This window comes from Scyliorhinus canicula, chromosome 18 (assembly GCF_902713615.1).
Source record: "Scyliorhinus canicula chromosome 18, sScyCan1.1, whole genome shotgun sequence".
Lineage (NCBI taxonomy): Eukaryota > Metazoa > Chordata > Chondrichthyes > Carcharhiniformes > Scyliorhinidae > Scyliorhinus > Scyliorhinus canicula.
The window spans coordinates 63,066,836-63,082,058 of record NC_052163.1 but is presented as its reverse complement, the minus strand read 5'-3'; positions in this window follow the sequence as shown (position 1 = coordinate 63,082,058).

Sequence of the window (15,223 nt, the reverse complement as noted above, 5' to 3'; positions counted from 1 at the left end):
TCTTTAAAGTCTGGTTAGCTTTTTCCACTATCCCAGCTGCCTGGGCTCTGTAGGCGCAGTGTAACTGCTGTTTAATTCCTAGTTGAGTGCAGAATTCTTTATTGATCTGTCCCACAAAGTGAGGCCCATTATCAGAGCTTAAACGATATGGAATTCCAAACCTTGGTACAATTTCATGCATAAGAACTTTTACTACAGTTGAAGCCTTATTATCTACAGTCGGATAGGCCTCTATACATTTACTAAACACATCAACAATCACTAATACATGCTTATAACACTGGCATCTTTCCAACTCAATGTAGTCCAGTTGCAGGGTCTCAAAGGGACCCTCGGGCAATGGTGTTTTCCCCTGCTCACAGGGTACTGCCTTACCAGGGTTATACTGCTGGCATATCAAGCAGCGATTGCTAATTCGTTGGGCTATCTCCTGCAGTCTGGGATGCCACCAGGTTTTTAACAATATATCACCTGTAGCGCGAGCACCACAGTGAGTTGCAAAGTGTACACATTCGGTCACCCAGGCTGCCAAAGCATCGGGCATACATGTCTGCCCTGCTGGGGTGACCCACAGCTTACTTTCTTTATCATATGTACATCCCAATTCTTCCCATAACTTTTTATCGCTAGCAGGAGCGTCCTCCTGTAGCTGGATTACGTCAGTAATGGTCGGCATAGGTTTTTCAGAGGGAGACTTGTCTTTTGAGCTTTTAGTCTGGCTCATCATTTTAGGCACTACCATTTCCTTTGAATGGGAGGCTTCTTTTGCTTGGTGGTCTGCCTGCCTATTTCCTTCATCTAGTGGAGTTTTTCCTTTCATATGGGCAGTACACTTTATCACTGCTACCTTTTCTGGGAACATAAGAGCTTGGAGTAACTGGGTTACTAGCTGCTGATGGGAAATTGGGGTGCCAGCGGATGTTAAGAATCCTCTGTTCTTCCATAATTGTCCAAAATCATGTACGACTCCAAAGGCATATCTGGAGTCTGTATAAATATTTACTTTTTTGCCTGCTCCTAGTGCGCATGCGCGTATTAGTGCGAACAATTCTGCTTGTTGGGCCGAGAATGGAGTTTCAAATGCTGCTGATTCTACTGTCTCCCCACCCTGGTTGATTATAGCATATCCTGGTAACTGCTCCCCCCTTTCACCGATGGAAGCACTTCCATCTGTGAACATGGTCAGGTCTGGGTCGTTAAGAGGGTGAAAATTCAAAACTTAAGATTTGTAAGTTCCAATTAAAATGCATCTTCAGCTGTGTGGACTGTTCATTACTTTATCAGAATTAAAAGAGCCAGAGCTCAGGCAAACCAGCATGGGAGTGTCAAGACATCTTCTGGATTACACACAAAAGCTTGTTGAAAGGGTTAATTTGTCTTGCAGAGACAAAAAGGGCGTATAGTGGGTGGATAAATTGGAATGATGCCATTCGCATCTCTAAACGTTTTTTTATATTTTTCACTCAAATGGACTGGGACTAAAAGTTGGAGTGCTGCCAAATTCCCGTTATCAAGTCTTTCAGCAAACACAATATGTTATTGAAACTCTGAGTGAACCAATTTTGCTCTGATCATGGACATATTTCATTTACCCATCTATTGTTTATAAGTAATTCTGCAATCTCATAATTAAAACATCTGCGTTGTGAGACAGGTTAGTTTCACCCTACTGATGATTATTTGTGTCAGGGAAGTTTTAACCCTGAACTAATGAAACACCGGCTTGATCATATTTGTCATATGTATTTCAACTATCCTAACCTCCTGAACACCATAAAACTAATATTTTCTTATTCTTACATACGTGATTTTGCACCCTGATTAAAATTCCGTGTGTATCAAAATTACCCTGGAAATGTCAATGATAGCCTTTGAAAAGAAAAAAATTGTTAACTGTACTCAAACTATAATCTTTAAAGACAATGCGTAGACAATTTGAAGCTTTCAAATAATCACAGCTCGTAAAAAGTCAAGGTCTGAAGTCAAAGTCTGAATACAGAGACAGTGAATAGTTCAGAACAAAGTTTAGATGCCTAAAGCTCTCTCTCTCTCTCTGTCTCTCTCTCTACATAACTCTGTCTGTCTCTGGAACTCTTGTCGCTCTTTTTCTTTATCTAACTACCCCTCCCCATCTCTGTCTCTCCCTGACTCGCTCTCTTTCGCTCTCTCAACTTTCGCTGTCTCTATCAGTCCCTCACTCTGTCTCTGGCTCTCTCTCTCTCTAACCCTCTCACTCTTTCTCTAAAATGGAACAAAATTTTTCATTCTCCTTCGAAAACTTTATCTGTGTCATTCCATTTAAGTCAATTTCCACTGATTAATTTTAGAGGCATTAGCTATTCTTAGAGACGTATATTTCTTTGTGCAGATGACCTGCTTGCTGAAATGGTTACATTTTTGTACAGAATCAAAAGTGGTGGAGAACTTGGCATGATGCCATCTCCATCCGCTATGTGACCTTAGACATTATCCATCCTTTCTTTCAATTTTCAATGTTCGTTATTTAACCGGTTTTTGGAAAGAGACATTACTGGATGTTTATTTTTCTTTTATTTCAAATGAGTTGAATTACTGCTGAATTTATTTGGACGGCTTGAAACGATCTGAAGTTATTCTCGACATGTATCCATTGTTAAATTTCTAACCGTAATCTTGTATTGATTTTCCTCCCCATTTTTTCGTTTTGGGAGGGGGGGTAAGTCATCCTCAGATATTCCTGAACAAAGCTAATTGAGTGTTTTAGTCCCTTTCTGATCTTTTGGACTTCACTTAATTTGATTATTTTTTCTCTCCTTGAGACATTCCGGGACAGTCGTTAGCCGTAATTGTTGGCAGTTTTGTGAGGTCTTTTGCTAGTTTGCCATTATCTGTACTCGCTTTATTGACATGCTTAAAGGAGTTAGAGCTCAATTCCTTTAAACCAGCCTGTCTTCCAAATGGTGTGAAGGTTTAATTTATGTCATTTGTGCTTCTAACTTTATTTGTCTTATCTTTACTTCTGTGTATCTCACCATTTTTCTCTGTTCCACAGAAATCACACCCATCTTTGATCATTGTTTTTTTTACCAGAGTATTTTGCTCTTCAAAAACCCCCCAAAAAATTTTTAAACTGACTTTTTTACTCATTTAGCCTTGTTGGTTTACAAGTGCAACAGGTGATTAAGAAGGCAAATGGAATTTTGTCCTTCATTGCTAGAGGGATGGAGTTTAAGACTAGGGAGGTTATGTTGCAATTGTATAAGGTGTTAGTGCGGCCACACCTGGTGTATTGTGTTCAGTTTTGGTCTCCTTACCTGAGAAAGGACGTACTGGCGCTGGAGGGTGTGCAGAGGAGATTCACTAGGTTAATCCCAGAGCTGAAGGGGTTGGATTATGAGGAGAGGTTGAGTAGACTGGGACTGTACTCATTGGAATTTAGAAGGATGAGGGGGGATCTTGTAGAAACATTAAAAATTATGAAGGGAATAGATAGGATAGATGCGGGCAGGTTGTTTCCACTGGCGGGTGACAGCAGAACTAGGGGACATAGCCTCAAAATAAGGGGAAGTAGATTTAGGACTGAGTTTAGGAGGACCTTCTTCACCCAAAGGGTTGTGAATCTATGGAATTCCTTGCCCAGTGAAGCAGTTGAGGCTCCTTCATTACATGTTTTTAAGGTAAAGATAGATAGTTTTTTGAAGAATAAAGGGATTAAGGGTTATGGTGTTCGGGCCGGAAAGTGGAGCTAAGTCCACAAAAGATCAGCCATGATCTAATTGAATGGCGGAGCAGGCTCGAGGGGCCAGATGGCCTACTCCTGCTCCTAGTTCTTATGTTCTTATGTTCTTATGATACCAGACTTATTGGATGTTACCTCACCGTCTGTCCGCCTTGCCAAGTGATTCTAATTTTTGGCGGCCAAAGGTTTGACTACTCGCCTTGTCCACAGGCTCGAGCGGCGTCCAGCTCAGCAACATCCTTCCAGACTTACACTAAATGTTAGGGGTGAAAATATTCACACGAAGGCCTGAGTATCAGTAACAAAGCAGTTTATTATGTCAGAATTCTGGGAGATAAGATTTGGGAACTCCGCAGTCCCTGACAGCACCTTATCCCACTTAAGGTTAAACTCTCATGGATTAATATACAGATTCAAGGTGGATAGCCTAATGACTTGGTTCTTTTCCCATATGTGCCTTCCTTTTTTTTAAGACCTTGGCTGTTTTAACTATTTCTTTCTCTGTCAATTTTATACCCAATTTTAATGCATTAGTTTTCCCCCAGTGGCCATTTTTCTTCTAAATTTTTATGCAATTCTCCTGACAATTGTCTCAGTTGCTTGGAATATTCCGGATATTGTTCACACAAGGTTTGAAGCGCGCTTCCATTATCAGAGGTTGTATTACCCATCTCTAACACTATTGGCAGTTAATGATCCTTGCGTTTATTGTTTATTTGGTGAAATTGTCCTGGACCACTTTATTCAATCATGAATTTAAACAGAGTTATCCTGCTCCATTGCCCAATTCAGGCAGGCTCATCCGTGCCTGCAAGCCTATCTAACTACAAGGTTATAACATCCTTGTTATATTTTAACTTAGGGTTGATCACGCACCCTTCTAAAGCCTCTTATCATGGGGGCACTTTTAAACAAAAGCAAGGATCATGATGATGTCGAAACCTCTTCTGTAGCTATTACTGTAGGGGCTACACTCCCTCCCTTTAAAGCACTAGTCCCTGACTGTGCCTAGTGACAATTACTGTAGGGGGTCACACTCCCTCCCTTAAACGGGTTCGCCGGACTGACCTGGATTTCGTAGGAGCGTCCCTGAGCGCTGACAGCGGGGCCGAATCGTGGACGGTACAGCGGAGGGAAATACCAAAGTGGCAAAAGCTTTACTCACAATGGTGGCCCAATTCCTCCTTCGCTCCCGAACGCGATCAGTCGCTTATGCCGCCAGTCCCAGCGGAGACTCTTTAAAATCCCACCGCTGCCACCAAAATGTGAATGTGTCTCTAATTCACTTGTCTCTCAGTCCGGAAGAAACGGTCTCGAACACGTTCGTACTTTTGAATATTCTTTATTGCGATCGGGGCAGCCCTCTAGGTATTCCAAAGAAACACCTCTGAGTGTGCCAAAGATTTGCTCAAAACATCCTGTCTTTATATGTTTTTTAAGGGACTGTCCCTTACATTCACTTGAGCTTGCCCCCATTACAAAGCATAGCTTGTTTTTACCAAAGATCTAATACATGATTAACTTGTTATTGCCATATTTTCAATACATAATTTTACAGACTTTGAGGTTATCTATTGGCACATGAGTATATAAAGCAATTTTAGCAAAACAACAGGTGTTTAGCCACAGTATCAATGGCTCCCACATTTCATATTCCGTCATCCAGCCACCTTCCTTGTTTCTCAAGGCTATTTGGCTTACAGTCATGAGTCGGCTCACGAATTCAATAATAACTCCCTTATTTGTAACTTTCCACTAATGTGTCCCATTAATTCTGGATTGTTCTAGCTATTAACCCTTGCTTCACATTCTCATTGGTATCGGTGCTGTTATGGGTCAGGGTTTGAAGAACCCCAAAGTGCATCGTGGAGTTCACCTGACCCTCAACTTTTAATAGATTGTGGCATGGGGAGCACACGGGCAACTCTCCAGGTGTGGTACAGCAGAAATGGAAAAGTATTTTCTAAAAGCAAAACAATGTTTCTTTTATGAACTCAAGTTAACATTTTTAAAACATACAGTGAACATCTTAGCAACCATCAATTCAAATACAACCCCCAAAGAATACAACACTAAGTAATCCTTAATAACTTCCCAAACAACATCCAGACAAAAGAAAAAACTTTTAACACAAGCACATTTACATTTACTACTGAGAACATTTATAATTCTGAATTCACCAAATGATCAAGAGCTAGTCTTTTCATGGCAGAGATAACAGCAGTACACCTGCTTTGTCTGGCTTCAGCTCCAACACTGAAAACAAAACTAAAACACACTCTGCAGCAAACAGCCTAAAAAGAAAGTAAAAAGCTGACAGACAGCCCAGTTCCACCCACACTCTGACATCACTGATAAACTCCGTTTCTTAAAGGTACATTTCTTAAACACATATTTCTTAAAGGTACTCTCATATGACACCTCCCCCCAAGAAAAAAAAATAAACCATCAACTTCAAGATGGTTTCATTTTTGAACTTTTCACTATCCTTTAAGAAATGCACACAGTAAGTATACTTTATCATTTCAGAAAAAACAACACACACAAACAGGTACATCAATATAGTCTATTTTTTGTTTTCCCTCCTCTAACTGAAATCCGTCTCGAGTGACAGTCTCATTGAACAAGCAGGTCTCTGCACGATCCGTCTATTTTTCGAGGCCTCGGCATGTCTCTTTAAAGTTAGAGTCCCTTGTAATTCTCCAGCACATGAGCATTGGTTATAGAACATAGAACAGTACAGCACAGAACAGGCCCTTCGGCCCTCGATGTTGTGCCGAGCAATGATCACCCTACTCAAACCCACGTATCCACCCTATACCCAACAACCCTTCTTATTTAGGACACTACGGGCAATTTAGCGTGCCCAATCCACCTAACCTGCACATCTTTGGACTGTGGGAGGAAACCGGAGCACCCGGAGGAAACCCACGCACACACCGGGAGGACGTGCAGACTCCACACAGACAGTGACCCAGCCGGGAATCGAACCTGGGACCCTGGAGCTGTGAAGCATTTATGCTAACCACCATGCTACCGTGCTGCCCCGAATGTTTCAGGCAGTCAAATGCCAGCTGAAACTCCGCTGTCTACTGAAATTGTTTTATGTTTCTTCAGCAAGTCCATCAGTGGAGCAACCATGCTACAAAAATTTTTCACCAATGTCCGATCAAATCTACTCATGCCACGAAATAGCATTATTTCCCTTTGTCTTGAGGGTATCGAAAACTCCTCAAGGAAAGTGACTTGAGCTTTTCCAAATTCAATTTTGGCTAGGTCTACACCAAACCCACCTTCAGAAGTCGATCGAAGAACTCCATCAGATGTTTTAAATGTTATTTCCATGTCTGGCTGAAAATTACCAGATCTTTGATGTATACCGCACAATTGGGTAATCCTGAAACAACTTTGTTCGTCAACCGCTGAAATATGGCTGGCGTGTTTTTCATGCCAAATGGCATAACTTTGAATTGGTATATACCATCTGGAGTCACAAAAGCTGAAATCTCCTTCGCCCATTTGGATCATTTCTAATGATTCCACTGCCCCCAGAACCAGTTCCAATGTCCCACAAATCTGAACCCCTCCCTCCTGCACCATCTCTCAAGCCATGTATTCATTCTGACTATTCTTGAATTTCTACTCTGACTGTCTCGAGGCACTAACTCCCTAAATTCTGATTGTAGGACCTCATCCCGATTTTTACCTATATCGTTGGTGCCTATATGCACCACGACAACTAGCTGTTCACCCTCCCCCTTCAGTATGTCCTGCAGCCGATCTGAGACATCCCTGACCCGTGCACCCGGGAGGCAACATACCATTCGGGAGTCTCGTGTACGACCACAGAAACGCCTGTCTACTCCCCTTATGATTGAATCCCCTATGACTATAGCCCTGCCAGTCTTTTTCCCGCCCTTCTGTGCAGCAGAGCCAGCCACGGTGCCATGAGTCTGGCTACTGCTGCCTTCACCTGGTGAGTCATCTCCCCCAACAGTATCCAAAACGGTATACCTGTTTTGGAGGGCCATGACGGCAGGGGACACCTGCACTGCCTTCCTGCTCTTTCTCTGCCTTTTGGTCACCCATTCCCTGTCTCCCTCACCAATCCTAATCTGCGGTGTGACCAACTCACTGAACGTGCTATCCACGACCTCCTCAGCATCGCGGATACTCCAAAGTGAGTCCATCCGCAGCTCCAGAGCTGTCATGTAGTCTAACAGGAGCTGCAGCCAGACACACTTCCCGCACATGAAGGAGTCAGGAGCATCGGCCGTGTCCCTGAACTCCCACATTGAGCACGAGGAGCATAACATGGGTCTGGGATCTCCTGCCGTTTTTACACTTTACCTTAACTGACTAATATAGTATCAAATAATTAATAAGTGAAAGGAATAAGGATTTTACTTACCCATCACAATACTTACCAACACACGAAGAGTTAAATTTCAACCAGCTACTGCTAATTGGAACACTTTCCTTACCAGCCAATCAGGTCACTGCTTTGCTGTGATGTCACGCTTCAAGGTAAGTTTTCCAAGTTTTAAAGAGGTAAACTTACCTTTCCAACAGCACCCTGGTTACTGCTCTCGCTGAAAAAAAAAGCACACTGATGCGTGATCAATAACCACAGAAACGAAGTAGTCCGAATTGAAGGCTTTAATCCACAAGATGTTTCCCCAGCAACTTGTGTACAGAAAGAACGATGGCTGCTGGGAAACACGGGTTCTTATACTCTGCCTCGTGGACGGAGTTACCTTCGTCTTGACCAATGAGAAAGCAACACTTGGGCTAATGAGCAGCGAGCCTTCTCCACCAATAGCAGCTCACACTCCCAGGTACCGTAGTACCTCTAGTCATACTACCACACACACTCCGCGCTCCTTAACAATACACTACAGACCCAACTCCCTCCATCAATGGCATAAAGAAGACACCAGGGGCATGATTCCCTGAGCCTTTGTGCCGCAATCGTGATCGGCGCAGGGGCAGAGAATGGGCATCAATGATGAAACCCATTATTCCAGCCTGATCAACAATGTTAGAAAGGGTCTACAACCTTCCTTTATCTTTGGCTGGCAGGATTCAAACAAGAAAAATGAACACACTCCTGAGATTTTTCTTTTTCTTTCAATGCCTGCCTATTTTCCTGCCAAAATCCTTTTTTATAAAGGTTAATGAATTGCTATCTGCCTTTATCTGGGTGAGCAAGAATCTATAAATCTGCAGTGTTCTACTCCAGAGGGAAAGACAGACAGGGGGACTGACCCTCCCAAACTTACTGTTTAATTGCTGGGCTGCCAGTATCCAAAAGATTTTACTGTGGATTAGCAAGTCCAATTCAATCTGTGGCCAAATGGAGGCTCGCTCTTGAAATTAAATGAAATGAAAATCACTTATTGTCACAAGTAGGCTTCAAATGAAGTTCCTGTGAAAAGCCCCTAGTCGCCACATTCCGGCGCCTGTTCAGGGAGGCTGTTACGGGAATTGAACCGTGCTGCTAGCCTGCCATGGTCTGCTTTAAAAGCCAGCGATTTAGCCCAGTGCACTACATCCATTCTCCTCACCATAGTCACTGCACCATTGCCCTTTTCTCCCATTAGATTTTCCTCAAACCCAGTGGTGGTCTCCTCTCTTAGAATCTGGAAACTGTTTCAGTCTCATTTTGAACTCCTGTACTTGTCTTTACTGGCCCCTGTCTGTAACAACCACTGTTTCTCACCTTCAGAGCTGGACTCAACCTTTAATGTGTGGAAATGGAAGGGACTCGAGCCGTTTGGTAACCTCTACATGGAGGGGAGTTTTGCCAGATTTAGCGAATTAGCGGACAAATTTCAACTACCCATCTCTACTCTTTTTCGTACCTTTCAAGTTCGCGGTTTCACTCGTTCAGCTTTCCCGTCCTTTCCTCTGGATTCACCTTCCACCTTATTGGAGAGGATTCTGTCCTCGGCCCAGCCGGACAAGGGGGTCTATCTCAGTCCCATATGACCACATTCTCTCAATCGACCCATCGCATTGAACGAGGCGATGGTGAAACACTCACGAGCGACGATTGGAGAGAGGCCCTATACAGGGTCAACTCCATGTCCTCATATGCCCGGTTGAGCCTAATTCAGCTCAAAGTGCTACGTAGGATACACTTGACCAAACCAACGATGAGCGGGGTTTTCCCAAATGTTGTGAACAGGTGTGACTGTTGTTCGCTTGCCCCCAAAGATCACAGGCATATGTTTTGGCCCTGCCCCAGACTAGGCTTCCTTTTTTAACACTATTGGCTGGATTCGTCCGCTCCACATGACGCAAGAATGCACGAGCGAGACGCTGACAATGGGGAAATCCATTGAGCTCGGGCAGGATTCTCCAGTCGCCGGGGCAAACACGGCCGGAGAATCCCACTAATTGCCTAATATTATCTGATTAGATTTACAGCTATGCCCACTGATGGTCATATGGCGGACTGGGGTCGAGGCACACATTATCGCCTTTGCTTCATTGATTTCTCGAGGAATTAAGGGCTATGGGGAGAGAGCGGGTAAATGGAGTTGAAATCAACCATGATTGAATGGTGGAGTGGACTCGATGGGCCGAATGGCCTTACTTCCACTCCTATGTCTTATGGTCTTATGGTCTTATAGCACAAAGACAGATAGTGCTCGTTTGGAGGACTCCCACTCTGCCTCGGGCCTCTGACTAGTTAGGGGATCTAATGTCGTTTTCCATTTGCAGAAAATTAAATTTACCATCAGAGGTTCTGTTGAGAGATTCAATCTGACATGGCAACTGTTTATCTCCTTTTTCAAAGACCCAGACACCATCAGCTGTTTGGGCTGTGAGGGATAGAACTGAAGTTATTTGCCTTTTCTTTGTTTTGTTTGTATTATTGGAAACATTTTCTTTTTGTTTTTATATTTGAAATAATTCTTCTTCCATACTGTACCTGTTTTGCACTGAAATGAAGTTGTGTTATTTGTAAAAAATGTGAAAACCTAATAAAATATATTTGAAAAAAAAGAAAAGCTGACTGTGCTTAAAGTTGATAAGTGACCAGAATTGACGTGATGCATTGAGGGAGATAGGAACAGACAAGGTACTGGCCATAATTTTATATTGCTTTTTAGATAGAGGGATGGTGCTAGATGACTCCAAATGTTACATCTTGTTCAAAAAGTGAAATGAGGATAAATCCCAGGGAATACAGTCCAGAAATGTAACTTTGCTGGAGGGAAAGCTTTTATAAATGATGATCCCGGAATTCAATCAATATTCATCTGGACAGAGTGAAATAATTAAGGAAAGCCAACATAAATTTATTAAAGATGTAAGGGCCCTTTCTATTGGTTCTTGTTTATTCCCTTTATTTACCTTTTCTTTTATTTTTGCGGTTACATGTTTAATTGACCTGTAACTTTAAGGCAAAGCAGTCTATGAGCAAGCTGTACCGTTAATTCAAACAGCAGGATCCAGAAGGCTGTGCTGTCTTAAACTGGTAATTGCCGATTGACCAGCATCAGTGATGACTCAATATGATTGATTTGACTTGTGGACAATGACTGGGCCCAAAAGGCTGTGCTCTGCCCGGTAACAGGTGGTGACTGGATCTGTTCCCACTGGGATGTTCTCAGAATCATAAGGTTCCAGTTTGGCTTCACTTTCCGTCCCACAGGTTGAATGGAGGGTTTTCATTTATTCTCTCCCAAAGGATCCAGCTAAACTCTCTTCAGAAGACCACTATGAGGGCTGACTCACTCTCCGGCAAGTTGGGGTGCCATTCTCTGGAGGCTGAAGAGGCCTGAAGTCAAACCACGAGCTGGAAGCAAGGTTTGATGTGAGATAAAGTGTCTGAAGAAAGAAATACGCCTGAGTGTGAACCTCAAACTGATGGCCCAGTTTGGTAAGACCTGACATGGCTCTGCAGATGGCCTGCTGCCTTAAGTATCATACTGAACGAATGACTCTATAAAGAAGACAATTATCAGCTGCTGACAAAGGATTTTGAACAACCAGCTTCTGTGAGGAATGCCTGCCACTGAACAACCATTGGAAGCAAAAACTCTTATCTTTTGACCTTCACCCTTATTATTTTCACTCCTCCCCCCTCCCCCATCTTTGTTTGTCTGTATTGTGTTTGTGTGTAGAAGGTGGGGCAGTTAAAGGGGCGGTAGTAGGTTAGCTTGCTTGTCATCCAGTTGTAATTACTGCATATTTAATCATTATTAATGCAATAAATAAATAGTAATTATGTTTCACCTTACAAACCCGGTGACTCTAATTAATGGGCAGCCAAGGGTCAAAGATTTCATGAATCCTTATGAGAATTATTGGTTAATGTATTTGTGTTGTGACTCCATGGCACATGGGGCTGGAATTGACTGTGCACAAGCTCAAGGTGTCAGAACAAAGGTGAATTGTGTTGAACTAACTGGTTTGAGTTTTTTGAAGAAACAGAAAAGGTTGATATGCAGTACCAAAAGGTGTTTCATAAAGTGCCACAGAATAGGCTTGTCAGCAAAGTTGAGGTGATGGAATGAAAGAGACAGTGGCAGCCTTGAATACAAAGTTGGAAGAGTGATGGGAAACGGAGTAGTTGTAAAAGGTTGTTTTCCAGGCCGGAGGAAGGAATACAGTGGCATTTCCCAGGAGTTAGAAACAGGACCTTGCCTTTTTTTGTTCTCTATTAATGATTTTGATTTGAATGCGCCACGGAAAGTTTCAAAATTTGCAAGTGGCACAAAACTTAGAAATGTTACAAGCTGCGAGGAGCATAGTGATAGACCTCAAGAGGCATTGGAGGATGGTGGAATAGAACTGGAGAGTTGGACTAAAGGAGTGTTGGTGGGAGGAGAACAGAAGCTCCGTAGTCACACCATTGTCATGATATTGCCGCATTGTCATTGCCGCTCCTGGAGTACTGCGTGCAGTTCTGGTCACCACATTATAGGAAGGATGTGGAAGCTTTGGAAAGGATTCAGAGGAGATTTACTAGGATGTTGCCTGGTATGGAGGGAAGGTCTTACGAGGAAAGGCTCAGGGACTTGAGGTTGTTTTCGTTAGAGAGGAGAAGGCTGAGAGGTGACTTAATAGAGACATATAAGATAGTCAGAGGGTTAGATAGGGTGGGCAGTGAGAGTCTCTTTCCTCGGATGGTGATGACGAACACGAGGGGACATAGCTTTAAATTGAGGGGTGGTAGATATAGGACAGATGTCAGAGGCAGTTTCTTTACTCAGAGAGTAGTAGGGGTGTGAAACGCCCTGCCTGCAACAGTAGTAGACTCGCCAACTTTAAGGGCATTTAAGTGGTCACTGGATAGACATATGGATGAAAATGGAATAGTGTAGGTCAGATAGGCTTCAGATGGTTTCACAGGTCGGCGCAACATCGAGGGCCGAAGGGCCCGTACTGCGCTGTAATGTTCTATGTTCTATGTTCTATATGCAAACATGCAGCTAATGAACACATAGAATAGGACACGACCAATGAGCAGTCAGAACACTCACGGGTGGTTACTCACTATAAAAGGGATGAGGCACTCACACCCCACCTCTTTCCACAGACCAACACCTACAGAGTGAGACAGGGTGTATCCTCAGCATCACAACCCAGCACGTGGCTTAGAGCAAGGCTGGTTCAGTTAGACTGAGTTACAACATTTAGATTAGCAGAGAGTCGAACTCATTGAGAACTGTGCTAATAGTTCAATAAAACACATTGAACTCACTTCAAAGTCTGGAGCATCTTTTACTCAAAACTGCATCAAGTGGCAGCTTGTGTTATTCCAAATTACGTAACATGACAGCCATCATTCACCTGCACTTGATGTCAGAGACCAAGATGAGGGTGAGATAAAAAGGGGTGTGCGAGTCTGCATGCGATCGTGTGTATGGGTGTTAGATCTAACACCTGAACACCAGGGACTACTGTTGTGTGAGTGATGGATCTGCATTGGGTAGAGTGAGAGTCTGTTTGTGTGGAGTGCTCTGAGGATGCATTCATCTACATTGGTCACCCAGATGAGATCCTTGAATATTTTCCAACTTGCTGCCATGTTCCTGACTCTGGATATTCACCTACTGCGCATTGCGCTCCCATTCCCTCTTCAAGGTGTGCCTTGTGGCCCTCTTCCCACTACCTCACACAGGGGTCCACCTTGGTGACTAGAGCATCCCGTGTGCCATTACTGAACAGGGGAGCCCACCCATTTGTCTGCTGAGGTGTCATTCCAATTTGCAAAATGATTTTCTATCAGCCACAATTTAAGAACATAAGAACTAGGAGGAAGAGGAGGCCTATCTGGCACCTCGAGCCTGCTCCGCCATTCAATGAGATCATGGCTGATCTTTTGTGGACTTAGCTCCACTTTCCAGCCCGAACACCATAATCCTTCATCCCTTTATTCTTCAAAAAAACTATCTATCTTTATCTTAAAAACATTTAATGAAGGAGCCTCAACTGCTTCACTGGGCAATGAATTCCATAGATTCACAACCCTTTGGGTGAAGAAGTTCCTCCAAAACTCAGTCCTAAATCTACTTCCCCTTATTTTGAGGCTGTGCCCCCTAGTTCTGCTTGCCCCCACCAGTGGAAACAACCTGCCCACATCTGTCCTATCTATTCCCTTCATAATTTTATATGTTTCTATAAGATCCCCCTTCATCCTTCTAAATTACAACGAGTACAGTCCCAGTCTACTCAACCTCTCCTCATAATCCAGCCCCTTCAGCTCCGGGATTAACCGAGTGAATCTCCTCTGCACACCCTCCAGCGCCAGTAGGCCTTTCTCAGGTAAGGAGACCAAAACTGAACACAATACTCCAGGTGTGGCCTCACTAACACCTTATACAATTGCAGCATAACCTCGCTAGTCTTAAACTCCATCCCTCCAGCAATGAAGGACAAAATTCCATTTGCCTTCTTAATCACCTGTTGCACCTGTAAACCAACTTTCTGCGACTCATGCACTAGCACACCCAGGTCTCTCTGCACAGCAGCATGTTTTAATATTTTATCGTTTAAATAATAATCCCTTTTTCTGTTATTCCTACCAAAATGGATAACCTCACATTTGTCAACATTGTATTCCATCTGCCAAACCCTAGCCCATTCACTTAACCTATCCAAATCCCTCTGCAGACTTCCAGTATCCTCCGCACATTTTGCTTTACCACTCATTTTAGTGTCATCTGCAAACTTGGACACATTGCCCTTGGTCCCTAACTCCAAATCATCTGTGTAAATTGCGAACAATTGTGGGCCCAACACTGATCCCTGAGGGACACCACTAGCTATTGATTGCCAACCAAAGAAACACCCATTAATCCCCACGTATTGCATTCTATTAATTAACCGATCCTCTATCCATGCTACTACTTTACCCTTAATGCCATGCATCTTTATCTTATGCAGCAACCTTTTGTGTGGCACCTTGTCAAAGGCTTTCTGGAAATCCAGACATACCACATCCATTGGCTCCCCATTATCTACCGCACTGGTAATGTCCTCAAA